General features: G+C 40.9%; 1 protein-coding gene and 1 pseudogene across 1 annotated transcript in view; both read right to left on the bottom strand.

The window, feature by feature from the left end:
- Positions 1 to 428: 428 nt before the first annotated feature.
- The window catches only part of DTD1 (D-aminoacyl-tRNA deacylase 1), a 219,870-nt gene continuing 208,082 nt past the window's right edge, over positions 429 to 12,216 (bottom strand). The window contains exon 6 of the mRNA XM_066385426.1: positions 429 to 927. The gene's annotated coding sequence lies outside the window, so the exon portion shown is untranslated. The remainder of the gene's footprint in view (positions 928 to 12,216) is intronic.
- LOC136406824 (actin-related protein 3 pseudogene) lies at positions 3,718 to 5,245 on the bottom strand (annotated as a pseudogene).

Genomic DNA, 12,216 nt, shown 5'->3' on the forward strand with positions numbered 1-12,216 from the left:
ACTAGTAACATCATATAACATCTAAAAATGATCACAATAGCTATACCGCTAGTAGGTTAAAATTAACTGAGAAGCTTTGGGGCAGAATGTGGCTCTTCCTTCACATAGCTGTGGAGATTCTGACCTGGACACATGGACAAGCACCCGATTCTGGGAAGAGGACGTGTGTGCGGTCTCACAGGTGGGTCCTGCTCCCACTGCCCAGTGCTGGATACACCAGCTAGGGTGGCCACACTCAGTCTCAGCCCTCTGGCCATTCTCAAACTGGCTTTTCTTCCCACATCCATTCCTCTTTCCTGCTAACTCACGTCCAAGTAAAATGTCATCAACTACAAATGACCATAGACAGGCTGTCACTGTGGAATCAGAGGCCTGGGTCATGGGCCGCTAAGAGAAGGCTTCTAATAAGGGAGTTATTTGAAAAAATAACTTGTTGAGCTTTGAAGTTTTATTATTTCTTTTTTAGAAAAAAGAGAAAATGTACCAGATGCAAAGGTCTCACACAATACATTGTCACTAACGACTTTTATCTTTACACCTTAACATGGGCCCTGGTCTGGCCAGGGTTGGGAAAAACATGGACGGCACGAATGTATTTCAGACCCATCACGGACACGCAGTGTGAAAGGAGAACTCAGTGACAAAGGATGTTGGGCCACTCTGCTTCAAAAGTAAGCCAAGACATCACAGGAACCAACAGAGCCTGCCTGGGGGGAGGCCGGGCGTGCGCCCACCGCCGTGAGCACGGGCACACACTCCTGCCCCACAGCATCGTCTCCTCTCTGTGACCAGAGCAACAACAGAAAATGGTAGCATTCCTTTGCTGTGCTTCGCAGGGTTCTTCAGGTTCGCAATTTCTTATTTCTGTCTTTTTTCACGATTCAGTTCCAAATTCTTGCAGCAGTATAGGTGCCCAATGATAATGTACTAGAAAGAACAAGATAAGACACATAACTCAGAAGGGCCCCAATATTTGCCTTCAAATCCTATTAAAAATATTACTAAGCATAATAAAAGAGCCAAAGATACCCTTTTTCACGTTCATACTAATGAAAATAGTATGAAACTGTGTCACTTTACTGTGAAAAACCTGGCATGTTGTCATGTATAAATTCAAATGCCTTATTACCAAACAGTATCCAATGTATTAGAACTTCACTTTTAGAGTTCAAAACGATACCAAATCAAATACTGGGAATTAAACAACACACTTCTAAATGACCTCTGCAGCAAAGAGAAGTCACAAAGCAAATTAGAAAATGTTTTAAAGTGAATGAAAAATGAAAGAAAATGAAAATACAACATAGCAAAATTAAGATATTCACTTAAGGCAGCTCTTAGAGGAAAATTCGTAGAAATATGAAGAAAGCTGTCAAGTCAGTAATCTAAGGTTCCACCTTAAGGAACTGAAAGAATAAAAGCAAAGTAAACCCAGAACAAGCAGAGTAGGGAATAATAAAGACTAGAACAAAAACAAATGAAATTTCAAACAGAAAAACAAAAAAGAAAATAAAAATATCAATAAAATTAACCTCTTGCTAGACTTAGCAAGAAAAAAGAAGACACAGTTACAAATATCAAGAATCAAAGAGCAACAAAGGTACAGATTTTACAGATATTTAAAGGATAAAAAAGATATATCACAAACAACTTTATGCCCATAAATTAGACAATGTGGATGAAATGAACAAATTTCTTGAAAAAAAGATACAAAACCTCATTTCCAAATGCTTTTAACCTTTTGGGAGGCAGAGAGGGCCAGACTGAAGAAAACACAGGGCAGAGAATAACCACTTGTTGTTGGGGTATTTTTTTTTTTTAAGTGAGAGGAAGGGAAATAGACAGAATCCCACATGCACCTCAACCGGGATCTACCTGGCAACCTCATCTGGGGCTGATGCTTGAATCAACTGAGCTATCTTCAGTACTTGAAATATTTTTAGCACCTGAGGCTGTCCCTTGGACCAACTGAGCTATCCTCAGCACCCAGGGCCATGCTTGAACCCACTGAGCCACTTGCTGCAAGAGAGGAAGAGAGAGAGAGAACAGGGAGAGAGGGAAAGAGAAGCAGATGGTTGTTTCTCATATGTGCTCTGACCAGGGATCAAACCCAGGATATCTGCATGCCAGGCTGATGCTCTATCCACTGAGCTACCGGCCAGGGCCTCTTGGGGTATTTTCAATACTGTTTGAGGTATGTAATATCATTGGTATAAAATTTCTGAGTGTCTAGAGTTTCCTTCTATAATTCTTTTTTTTTTTTCAGTTTTAATTTATTTTCATCACGTTTTCTTCATGATCCAGATATTTTAAAATGCAAAGAAAATTAACTTTCCATGATATGTCAGGGGCTGGCACTAAAAAAATTTCAGACTGCAAATGAGTTATACAGATGAAATATCAAATGGAGATCCAGTTATCAAAATGAAAGCACTCAACATATTAAAAGTTCACAATTATTTGTTTAGAGCACATAAAAAAGTTGGCTTGCTAACCAACTGTTGTGATTTTAAAGAACTATTGCAGAAATTTGAAGAAAATAGATTAGTTAACTTATAAAGATTAGAGCTTGAAACAAGTATTAAAAAGAAATTTGTGCCTTCATTAGAATGGTTTAGGCTTTATATATATGAATTTTGGTAACCAAATTATTAATTTTTTTTAAATATGAAAGGACACTACAGATCTGCAATACTGGTCCAACAGTCTTGTCTTTACTTTTCCTTTAAAGCGACAAACAGAATGTGAGTAATCAGAAAGCACAAGCAGGCATCAGTTAATCCAAGATCCTAGCTTCTTAGTTTCAAATGCACTTGCAAAGAAAATCACCGGGCAGCATGGGGAACGGCAACAATTCATAATAACTGGAATCCCATGAGCATGTGTGCACAATAAGTCTCATGAGGCTATTTTTTTAATTTATCCTTTACTTGGTCACTTTTTTGTACTCAAATACTAGTTTTTCTTTGACTTTTTTCCTCAAAGTATAAAAGTATGAAATATAAACAAGCTCTTGTATTGTACACTTGTAAGTGTACAATTCAAGCATTATAGAGCTATCTACATACCAATAAATCCCATCAAATCTCGGATAATTCAATAATATACAAAATATCAGGACACAGAAAGAACTAAAACCCACTTCTTTTTGTTACACATGATATTCAATTTAAAGAAAAACACTTAATTTTGGCTCTCCTCTACATTCGCATGTTGATATACTTATTAAAATATTCCTGTATAATTAATTATGTTTGGTCTTATTATTTCAAGTCAGGTTTAAAACCTCAAAACCAAGCCCTGGCCAGTTGGCTCAGCGGTAGAGCGTCAGCCTGGCGTGTGGGGGGGGACCCGGGTTCGATTCCCAGCCAGGGCACATAGGAGAAGCGCCCATTTGCTTCTCCACCCCCACCCCCTCCTTCCTCTCTGTCTCTCTCTTCCCCTCCCGCAGCCAAGGCTCCATTGGAGCAAAGATGGCCCGGGTGCTGGGGATGGCTCCTTGGCCTCTGCCCCAGGCCCTAGAGTGGCTCTGGCCGCGGCAGAGCGACCCCCCCCCCAGGGGCAGACCATCGCCCCCTGGTGGGCAGAGCATCGCCCCTGGTGGGCGTGCCAGGTGGATCCTGGTCGGGCGCATGCGGGAGTCTGTCTGACTGTCTCTCCCCGTTTCCAGCTTCAGAAAAAAAAAACAAAAAAACAAACAAACAAAAAACCCTCAAAACCAGCCATCCAGATAAAACAAGTAATCAGAAAGATTATTTCTTTCCCACCTCCCTAACCCCAATAACTATGAAGTCAATTTTATGATATGACTCCAAACACTGGATTGTGACAACAAATGCTAGGTCCAATTTCTTCATAATCCTTTTTGGTGTGGCATACTTGGTAGAACTCGGGCGTGGAAGCCAGCATTGACCCTCCAAACCAAACTGCGTATTGCTGCATATGGTGTGTAATAACTTGTACATCAATAGGTTTTGGCTTCAATCTACCACCACTCAATTCCTCACTTAATTTCAGCCTGGCATCTACAGTTCTTTTCAAATCTCTTTGCAAGCGACGTCCAACGTCCCTGAACATGGTTGACCCTCCAGAGAGGACAATATTCTTGTAGAGAGGACGTCTAACATCAATAGGACAATTCTGAATTACTTCATCTACAACTTCTGAGATAGGTTGAGTCAAGTCTGGATTAGCAAACTCTGGATGAAAGAAGATTTCAGGTCCCAAGAATCTCTCATAACCAACATCAATGGAAAATTCTTTCTTTGAGATAGCATTGATTCCAGTATACTGTTTAATCCACTTTGATCCATCTGTATCATACTTGTTAAATTCTTTTACTAAATCTGGGCAGACATAACTATAGAGCTCCTTTACTGCCTTAGTAGTTTCCAAGGATTGCTCTGGAGGGATTCCTACTTCTCGATCTCTCAGCAATTGCTGAATGAAATATGTTATATCTCGTCCTGCGATGGGAATGTGCTTGATACAGCTGCCAATCACATACCCTTCAGCCACAGGAATGACATGAGTGACACCGTCTCCACTGTCTATTACCGTACCGGTCAATGTCCGTTCTCCTACTTGTCTTGAGGTCCAGGATGCAGCTAAGGCAAGAACGGCCTGCACAGCAATGTACAAGCCGGGAACATTGAAAGACTCAAACATTATTTCAACAGTATATTCCCTGTTTTCTGGAGTATTCAGAGGAGGTTCCGTCAAAAGAAAATAATGATCTTCAGGTTCTGCCCTTAAATATTTAAAGATCACTTGTTCCATAAACCTTTCCATCAAATCCCAATCTTCAACTATACCATGACGGATTGGCCACTTTGTTGCATATGTAGGTTTTTCTATTGCTTCATCACCAATGAAGAAGTCTAGGTCATCAACACCTTTCATCACCCTCCTTTGAGCTTGATCACCTACTTTTGCTGACTCCTTAATAGCAATACAGGAAGGAATGATAAACTGTGGTTCTGTATTTCCAGCATATCCTAGTTTTGTATACCCCGTGCCTCAGTCCACCACACAGGCCGGCAGCCGTCCCGCCATCTTCCTCCTCGCCTGCTGCTGCCGCTGCCGCCGTCTGCTCCGTACTGCTCGTGGCCAGGGATTGGCGGCGGGAGAGAGGAGCTATCTGACCATCCACAGCCAGGCAGCCCTCTCCGTCCGTGGGGGAGCCGGGAAGCTGAAGCAGTAGCGAGAAAGCAGCAAGCTCGGTCAGCGGCTACCACTTCGGCAACCCCGGGCGGGCAGGCTGTCTCCGCCATGCCCCATCGCGGCCTCCTCCCCCTCCTTCTCCCCTCCTCCTCACTCCTGTCCCCACCCTACAACTTCTTCCCCTCACGCCGCCTTTCCCGGGAAAGCCAAGATGGCCGCCGGTGCCGAAGCCCTGGCCAGGCCAGGCCCAGACAGCCCCTTCTATAATTCTGAGGTTACAACAAAAAACAGCTGGTCTTGCCAAGACTGGCGAGGCAGGTGTTTGCTATCCAAATGTTTAACTAAATCCCAAACTTAACAGAGCACTTTCTATGTCCTTAGATCTAAATTCTATTTGGATGAACTTCATCTAAAAAGCAAAAGATGGTGGTAACTGGGGGTCACAAGTGGTGGTGCAATCTCTATGACAATGCTGTGGACACACTCAACACAGGGCATATTCTTAAAAAAATAATTATGAGCAGATGCCTCTATGGAATTAAAAGGCTTCCATTCCTGAGCACAGCTTGTTACTGAGGTCTATGGGCCCACACAAGAAAGGCTAACTGAAACTGCAGCTAGTCCATGTTCTTTGGTTCTATCTGGACCCACCCAAGGGACTGAAATTTCCCCCCAAGGCCTGCCCTCACGCTCTGAAACCCACCCATCAAAGTCCTGCATTGCTTCCTCAGAGATATCTGAAAGACCAACCAGGAGCTATAGAAGATGCATTGTAATTCTTGAAAACCATATTACTTCCATCTTAAATTCAAGAAAAGCAACCCATTTTTGCTGATATTTTAACCAAGATATGAATCCAAAACTAAGAATCTAAGACCTCTTATTACCTTTCTTCTCACCTGCAGTACAAATAACTGAAATCCTGAAATTGTTCTCACATTGATACTTGGAGAACTCTATCTTCTGGTATAAACTAAGACCTTTGTTTTTGAACTTAAAATGAGCTTTGGGATCCTGCTTGAATACATTATTCTTTTACACTTTCTCCAATTAAATATCCTACATGTTTTAATGCTTTGGATAATAAATCTATGATTCAAATATTTGATGTGTAGGTGGAAATGATAAGGTTTACCACAGAAGAATAAATGACCTACAAAATGCTCATGATATTCTGTTAAATGATAAAAGCAGGTAACATTAAATATACATTATGCCTCTACCTTTGGAAAGAGATATAGAATTAGCTGCTTGGAGAAAACATTACAAAAGCATTACGCTAATAATTATTATCCTAGAGTGGTGGTTGGCAAACCGCGGCTCACGAGCCACATGCGGCTCTTTGGCCCCTTGAGTGTGGCTCTTCCACAAAATACCACGTGCAGGTGCTACCTCAATAAGAAATGTACCTACCTATACAGTTTAAGTTTAAAAATTTTGACTCTCAAAAGAAATTTCAATTGTTGTACTGTTGATATTTGGCTCTGTTGACTAATGAGTTTGCCGACCACTGTGAGATGGCACGTGACTTTTCTTCTTTGAGCATTCTGGCATTCTTTAAATTTTCTATAATAAATGAGCATTAATTTTGTAATAAAGTTAGCTTTTAAAAGAAATTCTATAACAGAAAGATGATTTAGGAATTCTAATTCCCTCTTAGAGAATCATACAGTTCCGAGAGTTTTCAGCCCTGGTTTTCTAAAGTTTTTAGGTAAACCACTCAGGCACAGGGACTTTATAAGGCATTTAACCTGGGGGTTGCAGCTCATATGTCTTCAGGACTAACTGTGCTACTCCTGGGAGCCCTAACGGGCAGGACTAATCACAATATCAACCCCGGTGTTTGAGTGGTTAGCTTCCAAACTTCATTTAGGAGCCTTCTGGGGAGCAGGACACTGTTCCACCTCAAGGCCACTGCCCCTCAGCCACACATGGACTGGCCAGGAGATGCTTTTCCTTCCTAACCCACTTTTAACAAATGTTCTTCTCATTTTCTTAGACATAACTATAGAAAAGCCTAGAGGCCAAGTTGCTGGCTATCAACTGGGAGCAGGTGGAGATCATGAGGCTCCTGTAGCTGGAAACGTGAACAGGAGAGGGGAGTGAACTCTGTGAGGCCCATTTGCAGATGACAAGTGCTGAGAAGCTCAGGTTCAAGCTGACAAACACAGGGGTCTCTGGAAGAGTGAACCATCAATACTTAAAATTTGGAAACCCTGGAAAACAGGTAATATGCCTCACTCTGAGAGGATGACATCTATTTCCAAATGGATGTTTTTTATGCTCCTGTGAGCCAGGTGACCTATTTGAGGCCCAGACATGGGCTGTAGGCTAGGGGTATCTGACAGCAGTAGTAAGAAGTGTCTGATAGCAGCACCGTGACTTCCCAACCTTAGGAAAGAAGCTGCTGGAGTGGCTCTTTTCACTGCCTGGAAACATCAGGAACAATGGGGACGAGTCCTGGACCAGGAGAGAGGAGCCCCTCCACAGTCTGCTGGGACACTGTGTCTCTCAAAGATGCTAACTCCAGGTGATCTGCTCTGGCTTCTGGCCATCAGAGTGACCACACACGCAAGTGCTAGAGTTAGGATGGGCACACAGTACAGACTTGCTATCCCGGCCGCTGCCAAGAAAACTGAGCTTTTATTTATTTCAGGTCATGGCTGGGGAGCTCATCAGTATTATCCAATGTGGCAACCACTAGCCTGTGGCTACTGAGCATTTGAAATGTGGCTACTGTGACTGAAAAAATGAACTTTAAGTTTTATCCAATTTTAATTAATTTACATTTTTTAAGAAAAGCTGTTTTCATTTTTCCCCAATAGATCTTGCACCCACCTAACACTATATATATAATAGTTTTCATATTATTGACTGTATTCCCTAAACTCTACTTTACATCCCTGTGACTACTCTGTAACTGCCAATCTGCACTTCTTAATCCCTTCACCTTTCTCACCCCGCCCCTAAGCCCATCCCCTCTGGCATCCACCAGTCTGTTCTCTGTATATCTATTAGTCTGTTTCAGTTTTCTTTGTCCATTTCTTTTGTTCTTTAGACTCCACATATAAAGTGAAATCACATGATATTTGTCTTTCTCTGACTGATTGACTCAGCATAACGCCCTCTGGGCCCATCCATGTTGCCACAAATATACTGCTCACAAAAATTAAGAGATATTTCAAAGTGAATATGAATCAATAAAAAAAAAAAGCATTTGATTTTTTTTAAACAATAACATCAGAAAAGCAAACGACAAGTCAAAGGAAGTTGTTCAACTATGCAAATGAGATGCAAAACCAACTTTTATTTCATTGGTGAAAAGGCACTATGCAAAAGGCTGAAAGTACTGGAGTATCTGCACGTTTCCTGATCCCCTAATTTTTGTGAGTCTTTTTTTTAGTAGTATTTCATTCTTATTTTCAAGTAGTATTCTACTGTCTATATGCAACATATTATCTTTAACCATTCATCTTTTGATTGGAGCATTTAGTCCATTTACATTTAAAGTAATTATCGATAGTTATATATTTATTGCCATTTAAGTACTTGTTTTCTGATTGGTTTTATAGTCCCTCTCTTTTCCTTTCTTATTCGCTAGCTCTCTTCTATTGTATGTTGACTTTCCATAGTGTTATGTTTGGATTCCTTTCTCTTTATTTCTTTTCTTAAAATTTTATTGATTTTAGAGACAGGAAGGGTGAGAGAAAGAGAGAACATCGATTTGTTGTTCCATTTATTTATGAATTCATTGGTTAATTCTTGTATGTACCCTGACCAGAGATTGAACCTGCAACCTTGGCATATCAGAACAATACCTTAACCAATTGAGCTACCTTTCTGGGACTCCTTTCTCTTTATTTCTTGTATATCTCTTGTGGATTCTTGGTTTGTGGTTACCAAGTGCTTTATATATACCAAGTTATGTTTATAGCCGTGCACTTTAAGTTGATGGTCTTAAGCCTGAACGTATTTTATAATCACTACCAATTTTACTCACCCTCTCCATGTGCTTTTGTCAGTATTTTTTACTTCTTTTGTGTGTGCATGTTTGTGTGTATCCCTTAACTTACTGTTGTAATTACACATGATCTTCCTACTTTTGCCTATTAACCTTCATACTAGCTTTAGTTTTGACTGATCCTCTGCTTTAATTATATATTTGCTTTTTTTTGGTGAGGTATTTTTTCTTTGTATTTTCTCATTGATATTATTTACTTTTCTTCTTCTTCTTAAAGAAGTCTCTTTAACATTTCTTATAATACTGGTTTGGTGGTGATGAATGCCTTTAGCTCTTTCCTGTCTGGGAAGCTCCTTATCTGTACTTGAATTCTAAATGATATCCTTGCTGGGTTGAGTAATCCTGATTGGAGGGCCTTGCTTTCCATCAATTTGAATATTTCATTTCTGTCCTGCAAAGTTCCTGTTGACAAATCAGCTGACTGTCTTATAAGAGTTCCCTTGTAGGGAACTAACTGCTTTTCTATTGCTGCTTTTAAGATTCTCTCTTTGTCTTTAACCTTTGGCATTTTAATTATAATGTCTCTTGGTATGGGCTTCTTTGGGGTCCTCTTGTTTGGTAGTCTTTGTGCATCCTGAACTTGCATGTCTATTTCCTTTGCCAGGTTAGGGAATCTTTCAGTCATTATTTCTTTAAATATATTTGCAATCCCTTACTCTTCCTCTTCTTCTGGTACCCCTATAATGCAAATGTTGGTATACTTAATATTGTCCCAAAAGTCCCTTAAACTAATTTTAAAAATTCTTTCATCTATCTGCTGTTCTGATTAGTTCTTTTCCACTTATCTCCAGGTAAAAAGAGAGAGAATGTGGCAGGAAATAATGTTTGAAGAAATATTGCTTAAAGTTTCCCAAATGTCCTGAAAAACATACATTTACAGATTCCAGAAGTTCAGAAAACCCAAAGTAATCATCAGAATGAGACTTAGATATGATACAGATGTTGAAATTATCAGTCAAAAATAAACAAAAACAAAACTATGGTTAATATGTTAAAAGATCTAATGGGAGAAGTAGACAATCTGCAAGAACAGATGGGTAGTGTAAGCCGAGAGATGGAAACTCTCAGAAAGAATCAAAAGGAAATGCTAGAAACAAAAAAGCACTATAATAGAAATAAAGAATGCTTTGATGGGCACAGTCAAGGGATGAGTCAGTGGGCCTGAAGGTGGGTCAATGCAAACTTTCAAAACTGAAATGCTAAGACATAAAAGAATGGGGCGGGGGAACAGACCCATCCAAGACCTGTGGGGCAACTGCAATAGGTTTAATATACAGAGATATAAATATAACTAGAATGCCAGAAGGAGACAGGAAAGACAAGGAGGAACCATACCTAGGCAAATCATATACAAGGTGCAAAAAAGAAAAAAAAAGAAGAAAGGAAAGAGGAAGAGAGGGAGGGAGGGAGGGAGGGAGGGAGGGAGGGACGGAGGGAGGGAGGGAGGGAGGGAGATGAAAAGTAAAGAAAACATCTTGAAAGAAGTCTGGGGTAGGGGTGCTTATGGAACCACCACGAGCCCACCCCACCTACAGAGGAACAAGGATTAGAATTACAGAGGACCTCTCAGAAAAAGCTATGTAAACAAGAAGAGAGCAGAATAAGTAAAGTATTGAAAGAAGAGAACCACAATCTAGAATTCTATACCACCAAAATTATCTCTCAAACGTGAAGAAGAAACAAAGCCTTCCTTAGATCTGCACTGCAAAAAATGCCAAAAGAAGTCCTTCAGGCAGAAGGAACTTCTGACCTGAGACAGGTCAGAAACTTGGATTCACATAATAAAAGTAAGAGTCTCAGAGAAGAAATTAAGGTAAAATAAGATGTTTTTATTCTTAATTCATCTAAAAACATTTATAAAGTAATAGTAACAATTGTATTAGTTTACACAGTATATGGAAAGTGAAATGAATGTCAGCAGTGTCAAGGGGCGGCAGAGAGGATGTGGGGCACGCAGCTCTAAGGTCCCTGTAATGAAGGAGAGCTGGACAGTGTTATTTGAAGGCAGAATTAAGTTAGTTTAAAATGCATATCGCCAACTTGAGGGCAGCCACTACAAAACTTGTTTTGAGTTCAAAACAAACAAACCTTACCACCTCTGAGGCACAGCTGGGTTTATACCATGAAATGCCAACACATGGCCTGGGGCAGTGGTATAAAGGTTGACAGAGGGGAGCAAGTGAAACTCTGGGGATAAAAGAGAGTCAACCTTCTACAGGGAAAAGTGGCAAGTGATAGAATTTCCTTCACACATAACACACACACAGTGCTCTAGCTTATTAAGAAGAAATGTGCTCAACCAGGACGTGTCTTACTATTCAGATAAAGGTCAAGTTGAAAAAGCAAACAGATGGCAGCTTCCAAAACAATTTCCTTGTTTGTTTTCAAGTGTGTTGACATTTGAGCACAGAAATGTGGAGGCTGCTCAGGTGCAAGGTCCTCCCACCCCTAATGACAACAGTTAAGTAAATGTTCAGAGTAGCGATGCCTGCAATTGAAAGCAGAAAGCACATTCTCACAGTGAGAAGCTGCCCCAGCATCTTCAGCTGTGGGCCGGACAGGGGGAAACTGAGTCGTGCCTCACGGTAAACCTGAATCCTCCCAGGAAGGTGAGGGAGCATGGGAGCAATGAGACAGGGGACAAAGAGGGGTTAATGTTGGCAGTTCAGGTCCATTTAACAAATCAAAGCCAGCACTTGTGGTGTGATAGAGGTGTCGACACCCTGGGACTGTCCTCTGAACCATGAAGGGCTTTGACTCATTTTCAAAGAAAAATATGCCCACAGTCATGAAGTTTCTCAATCCACTTTCTTCTGCCTTCTCTTTCTTTCTTGTGCCCTGGAACTCAACGCTGTTCCCCGGAGGGCCTGTGAGGCTCCCAGGACTCTTTCTGTTTTTAAGGAGAAGCAAATGAAAATGGCAGCCCCCTCACTGAGATGGGGAGTGGGGACAGGCAGCTGATGTTTTCCTGTGGAGCAGAGCAAATGCCAAGGTTCCTTTCTGTTTGTTACTGCTGAATACAGCTTTTAGAG

The sequence above is a fragment of the Saccopteryx leptura genome, chromosome 5, assembly GCF_036850995.1.
Source record: "Saccopteryx leptura isolate mSacLep1 chromosome 5, mSacLep1_pri_phased_curated, whole genome shotgun sequence".
NCBI classification, from domain to species: Eukaryota; Metazoa; Chordata; class Mammalia; order Chiroptera; family Emballonuridae; genus Saccopteryx; species Saccopteryx leptura.